Source organism: Cebus imitator, unplaced genomic scaffold (genome assembly GCF_001604975.1).
Source record: "Cebus imitator isolate Cc_AM_T3 unplaced genomic scaffold, Cebus_imitator-1.0 Scaffold487, whole genome shotgun sequence".
Lineage (NCBI taxonomy): Eukaryota > Metazoa > Chordata > Mammalia > Primates > Cebidae > Cebus > Cebus imitator.
Window position 1 is genome coordinate 893,485 of NW_016107802.1, and position 5,564 is coordinate 899,048.

The window sequence follows — 5,564 nt, forward strand, 5'->3', positions numbered from 1 at the left end:
TCCTGCCTCCCAAGTAGCTGGGATCACAGGCATATGCCACCATGCCCAGCTAATTTTTTGTATTTTTAGTAGAGACAGGGTTTCACCATGTTGGCCAGGCTGGTCTCGAATTCCTGACCTGGTGATCCATCTGCCTCGGCCCCCCAAAGTGCTGGGATTAGAGGCATGAGCCACTTTGCCCGGCCAGCACTTTCTTTTATACAACATTTAGTTGCATGATGGTTTGTGTTCCAATCTAAGGTTGTCTTTTTTTAATAGGTAAGCTTAGGTCTGTATTTCTTCCTGTGAGACATTTGGTCTTGTTCTGTCATATAGTTTGGTTATGCTTTGTGTTTTGTAACTTTTTCATATATTTCCCTATTTTGGTTTGTTTGTTTTGCTGTGTGTGTGTGTGTGTGTGTGTGTGTGTGTGTATTATTTGAAAGATTTGTAGTTTTGTTCTGCGTTGCCCTCAGAATTGTACCATCCCATGACGTCCTTAATCCTCTATTTCTTTGGTTTTCTTTTGCCTCTCCATTGTATCTCCTTTTTCCCCCTCATTTCCCATTTTCTTAATCACTGGATTTTAATGGATTATAGTATCTTGGTATATTCCTTCGGAATAAGACGTCTGCTTAATCTCTACTATTTGACTTATCGGCTTGAACTCTATTTGACACCCAATTACAGATGTAAAAATCATATTTTCCCAAAGTCCCACGTTCCCTTCCCCTCCCTACTTCTGTCAGCGATGTTGTTTTTAAAGACCGAGGTTTTATAGCATTGACATTCTTTTCTGTATCCCAATCGCGGCATCTGTTTCCTTAATCTTATGCTCAACCCCGTGGTCCTTGCCATCCTTTTGCCAGCATCTCGCCTATGGAGATTTATTTTCAACTTTTTGCTTATGTAGGAGTGGTTTTGAATGAATGAGATCGAGAGACCTGGAGAGACCACCTCCCCACATCAGAAAGCGCTTCTCCTCCTTACCATCTGGGGGCGCTGCCGCGCGCTCCTCAAACTGTGGAATTTCGAAAACGTGCACCCAGGCGACACCTCTTGGTGGTAGAAGAGGACGCCTGCTGAGGGGAGCGTGCAGTGCGGTCCTCCCGCGGGCAGGGGGCAGTGCGGCAAGGCGCCCTCGGCGCAGGCGCAGAGGCCAAAGCAGGCCCAGGCGCAGGCGCGGGCGCAGGCGCAGGACGGGCGCGCTCTCCCGACAGCCCGCGCTCTCTGACCCCGCGCCGCCGAGCGCCCTGAGGATTCAGCGGAGGGTGGGCGCCGCCAAGGGCTCCTGCCGCCGGCGGGTTTCCGCGGAGAGCCGCCCGGCTCCGCGCTGCCGCCGCCGCGGCCCATGGGCAGAGTCGGCCGGGCGGGCCGGGTAAGTCGCGCCCTGGCGGCCCCAGGGGGGCGGCCTAGCGGGACCCGAAGCGGGCGCGCCTTCCCGGGAGGCGCTGGACGCGAGGCCGCGGCTTTAGGCCGCGTCGCGGGGGGTGGGAGCCGGGCCAGCGCAGCCCGAGCTTCGTCTCAGTTCCTGCAGCGGGCCTTGGCCCCTCCGCGCGGCGGCGGCCGGGTAAACTCCGCCCGCCGCCGCCTCCGGTGACCCGGGCCCTGGCCTTCTCCCTCTTCCCCTCCTCCTGTCTGCCTCGGGCTCTTCGGCGCTGAAGAGCGTTTCGCCTCCACTTCGTGCACCACGCCCTGACCAAGTTGCCGGGTCCCCAGACCCGGAGCTTGCCCCCCAGCCTGGCCCCGCACAGTTGCCTCTCTCCTGGGCTCAGAGAAAGGAGCCGATTCCTCCCCGGGTCTCAGAACTGGGAGTGCAGACGTTGGCGTTTCCCAGACTCCGGAGCTCCGCAGACGGGAAGGCAGCCCGGACCCCGGCCTCGCCTCGGATCGTGCCGTTTGAGCGGCGTTTCAGCGCGCGCGCCCGACCCCAGGCAGTCCTGGAGCTTCACCTCTTGCCCGGAGGATGGGAAATGATGAGAATGCAGGTGGAACGAGGTTCTGCCCTTGCTTGCAGGAGTGTGGTTTCTAGGAAAGCAGGCGTGGAAACCCAGGCCGGGGTGGGTGAAGGACGCAAGGTCCTGAGAGAGGAGGTGATGCTTATGTTGAGTCTGGAAGGTACTTTGCTAGATGTGCGAGGTGGGAAAAAGGCTCCTGGCGGGGGAAGTAAGGGCGAAAGTAGCCGAAGTGAAGCCCCGTAGTGCGTTCTGGAAACTGCAGGTAAGGCAGAGAGGAAGGTTTGAGGAGGGGGTGCTGTGTTTCGAGGAGTAGTCCGGTCAGAACATGGAGGCTTCTTGAGGAGCAGCAAAGCAGCGCCATTGAGGGTCCTTACTGCTAGAACCAGGCGTACGGATGGAAAATAGGATATTCTAGATCAGGGCAGGATGCGCATATACTCAAATAGACAGGTATGTGAGCACTGGCTCCCCGCAAACAGATGGAGTTTTTAAAGGATGCAACTCAGTTTCCAGATTTTTAGTTGATAAAGGCTGCAGACATTTTGATCGTCCTGACGGCTTTTAGGGATTGTGGGGTAACAGTTTATGAGCTAAACGAGAGGGCTTTTAGAGTTAGTTAAGGAAGGTGCTGCGTGCTGTCCAGTTTGTAACAGCAGGTTTTGCGATTGTGGACCTCTGCGGAACCAAAGACAGCCTTTCTGGAGGCCCTTCAGAGGATTGTTGTAGACTCCCAAATGCAGCTTTATTTAAGGTGGATTTCTTTTTACCTGGTTTGTTTTAAATTACCTTCCCATTCTCCCCTGCAAATGAATTTTTCAGACCTCCCCGCAGCAGGGAGCAGATGATCCCAGGCTAGTCATCTCTCAAGCCTTCCATCATAGTCAATAGTGAAGGATGTTCTGTTATGCTTCTAAATTACAGGTGACTCTATTGGACTGTGTTTGCAATTCTATCCTAGGGCATTTTGGGAGTAGCAGAGTGTGAGAATGAGTGGAAAGATTAAACTGACAAGGACAGATGAAGGTATGGGTAAAATTTTTTTCAGTTCTTTAGAAAGTTATGGTAGGTCTTATACATGAGGTAGATGCCTTTTTTGCCATATTTTTTGTGGACACCAAAGTGCACCACCCCTCCTGTTGCCCCTCCTGTTCCCTTCTGTGTGTATTTGCCATATTCTTTTTTGTTTCTCCTGAGACGGAGTCTTACTCTGTGGTCCGGGCTGGAGTGCAGGGGCGCAACCGTCTCACTGCAACCTCCACTTCCAGATTCGAATGATTCTCTGCCTCAGCCTCCTGAGTAGCAGGGATTACAGGCACTCGGCACCACGCCCGACTCATTTTTGTGTTTTTAGTAGAGACTGGGTTTCACCATATTGGCCAGGCTGGTGTCAAATCCTGACCTCAGGTGATCCTCCGGCCTTGGGTTCCCAAAGTGCTGGGATTACAGGCGTGAGCCACCGCGCCCAGTCTTACCATATTCCTTAGGATTCAAAGAGGCATGCTTTGTTTTATTGCATAAATATCTATATAGTGATAGAAATATTTCTTCCTAACAAGCCTGCCTCTTTAGGTGCTCAGAACTCGGACCTTGATTCATTATTGGTTGTGTGGTGGTGGTAGTTTTTCTCTCCTTAATTATGGCTTACAACTTAAACTTTATCCTACTTATGTCCTCAAAAAGCCGATCTGCAGTGGCCAGGTGCTGTGGCTCATGCCTGTAATCCCAGCACTTTGGGAGGCCAAGGTGGTTGGATTACCTGAGGTCAGAAGTTTGAGACCAGCCTGACCAACATGGAGAAACCCCAACTCTACTAAAAATACAAAATTAGCCAAGTGTGGTGGTACATGCCTCTAATCCCAGCTACTCGGGATGCTGAGGCAGGAGAAATGCTTGATCCCAGGAGGTGGAGGTTGCAATGAGCCAAGATTGCAACATCGTGCTCTACCCTGGGCAATAAGAGCAAAACTCCGTCTAAAGAAAAAAAAAAAAAAAAAAGCAGATTGTGATTTAAATAGGTGCACTGACATTTTCCCTCCATTCACTAACATGTTTAGAAAATATTAATAGAGCCACTTGCAATATTCAAGCTTGGTGCTAAGCTAGAGATACAAAGCTGAAGATCAAAACACCCCTGCCCTTAGGGGGCTTACACTGCAGGAAGAGACAGCATGTAAAACAATAGGCGGCATAACCCGTCAGAGTTGCTGTGACCTGAGTATAGTTAAGGAAACAAATTGAGGGGAAGTTAGTTTTATGTGGGGGCAATAGTCACTAAAGGCTTCTAAGATGTGCTGGAAAGGTAAGTAGGTGCTTCTGAGAAGTCTCTTCCATGTTCTTTTTCCTGCCAGTTGCATGTTTTAAAAAAATACTTTCCAGCTTGGGTGGAATCTTGAAAAGTCACCGTTCTTCCTTCTGGCAGAACCATGTTTGTTATGTTTCTTAGGAAAAAATGTAGCGTAGACGAAACGTGGGTTGCTCAAAGAGTAGTGTTGCCACAAAAAGGAAGGAAATAGCAAATACTTTAAAGTTATGAAAACCAGTGGTTTGTGTTTACATTTGATCCTGGCTTCTTATGGTATATACGAATGTTAGGAAGTACAGCTTTTTGTTAGCTGGCAGCAGACCTAATGAAAGAAATGTGTTATGTTGTCTAAGTAATATGTCAGCATCCAATTAGGGGAAATTTGGGTCTTGGCAGTTTTATTAATGCACTTGTTAATTTCAGTAGTTTCGGGGGAGAATATTGTATATTCATAAATGCTTAATATAGCTAAAATAAAGAATACACACTTCTTAAGGAGTAGGTGAACTAAAACTCAATAAAATGATATAAAAGGAGAAAGCAAGGAAATAATGGAACAGGATTCCAGGGAAATTGCATGGATGGGTTGGGGGAGCCGTGTGGTTGAGTGTGGTTTCTTAGTCTAGATCCTGTCTTTTGTTTTGGGTGGTGAATTCACAGGTGCTTGCAGCATTATAATAATTAAAAGCAGGTAATACCTGTGTGGATGGATGAGAGTGTTGTTACTATGGTTAATCCTGTTCTGTGAACTTAAAGTTCAGTAAAAATGAAAAAAACAAAGCTCTTTTGCATTTGCTGTGATGTAGAGATTAGGCTTTATAAGCTCAGTGTTACAGAAAACTAGCAGATGCTGGTAAGATGACATCAGTTTCTAATATTTAAAGTGTTTTTCAGGTTTGAGAAGAGAAATGAGGACCTTTAAATGCACATGAGATTTGCTGCCTGATGGTTTCTGAAGCTTTTGCACAATGCAGCAAATCAACTGGAATTGTCAGTCAGCCATCTTAAATGACATGGGATCAGAGGAGATGTGTTTCATAAAACCTCATTAATTCAGTTTTGAATTTTTGCTAAATATTGAATCTGTAGGTGGAAAAACTGTTGGCAGCTGAGATTCAGCACACTGCTAGATTTTTAACCTCAAAGTTTAGAGGGAACTCTTTCCATCAGAGTTGACTCTTGTTGGGAGGCTGAGGAGTGCTGCCCCCCTAGCTGGGGGTTACCGCCCACCCTTACTCCCCAGTGCTGCCTCTTTGCCTATTTCTTAAAAAAATTTTTTTTTATTGTGGTAAAACATACAATTACCATTTTAACACATTTGTAAG

General features: G+C 48.2%; 1 protein-coding gene across 1 annotated transcript in view; it reads left to right on the forward strand.

Annotated features, from left to right (window-relative positions):
• The first annotated feature begins 1,149 nt into the window (after positions 1 to 1,149).
• RBM17 (RNA binding motif protein 17) overlaps positions 1,150 to 5,564 on the forward strand; it is a 34,659-nt gene continuing 30,244 nt past the window's right edge. Inside the window, exon 1 of the mRNA XM_017513194.2 lies at positions 1,150 to 1,357. The gene's annotated coding sequence lies outside the window, so the exon portion shown is untranslated. The remainder of the gene's footprint in view (positions 1,358 to 5,564) is intronic.